Source organism: Dioscorea cayenensis, chromosome 2 (genome assembly GCF_009730915.1).
Source record: "Dioscorea cayenensis subsp. rotundata cultivar TDr96_F1 chromosome 2, TDr96_F1_v2_PseudoChromosome.rev07_lg8_w22 25.fasta, whole genome shotgun sequence".
NCBI classification, from domain to species: domain Eukaryota; kingdom Viridiplantae; phylum Streptophyta; class Magnoliopsida; order Dioscoreales; family Dioscoreaceae; genus Dioscorea; species Dioscorea cayenensis.
The window spans coordinates 4,730,680-4,731,860 of record NC_052472.1 but is presented as its reverse complement, the minus strand read 5'-3'; positions in this window follow the sequence as shown (position 1 = coordinate 4,731,860).

Below are 1,181 nucleotides of genomic sequence, written 5' to 3'. Positions count from 1 at the left end.
TATGTTAATAATAATAATAATATAATAATAATAATAATAATAATAAATAACAATAATAATAAGAACAAGAACAAGAACTAAGAATAATATATAAATAATAGTAAGAAGCAGAAGAAGAAGAACAAGAACAAGAAAAAGAAAAAGAAGTATACTTATAACAAAAAGAAAAGTAATAAATAAATAAAGAAGAAGAAGAGGAGGAAGAATAAGAAGAAATATAATAAAAAAATATTAATAATAATATTAAATAATAATAATAATAATAATAATAATAATAATAATAATAATAATAATAATAATAATAATAAGAACAAGAAGAAGAAGAAATATAATAAAAATACGAAAATATTAATAAAAATAACAATAATTATAATTACAATAATCATAAATAAATAAATAAATTATAGTAACAATAATAAAAATAGTAATAAAAAATGTAAAAGAAATAATAATAATAATAATAATAATAATAATAGAACAGAAGAAGAAGAAGAAGAAGAAGAAGAAATATAAAATAAAATATGGAAAATAATAATAAATAAATAATTATAAGTAGAAGAGTCAAAACAAGACAAGAAGAATAAATAAAAATAAAAAATATTAATAATAATTAATAACAATAGTAATAATAATAAGAACAACAATAATATAAGAAGTAGAAGAAGAAAAAGAACATATAAAATATAATAAAAAATAATAAAAATAAGATAATATTAATGAGAATAAATTAATTCATTAATTATAAGAAGAGAGGAAAAAGTAGAAGAAAAAAAGAACAATAAAGATAATTAAAAATAAGAAATTTAATAAATAAAAAATGATAATAATAATAATAATAATGATAATAAATTAATTAATTAAACTATAAGAAGTATAAAAAGAGGAAAAAGGAGAACAAGAAAAAGAAGAATAAATATAATAAAAAATATGAAAAATAATAAATAACGAAGAAGAATAACAAATACTAGGAGAAGAAGAAATATAATAAAAAAATTGAATTAATAATAATAATGATGATGATGATGATGATGATGATGATAAAATAAAAAGAAGAAGAAATATAACAAAAAAAATATGAAAAATAATAATAATAATTAATTGATTAATTAATAACAAGAAGTAGAAGAACAAGAACAAGAAAAGAAGAATAAATATAATAAAAAATAAGAAGAAAATAACAG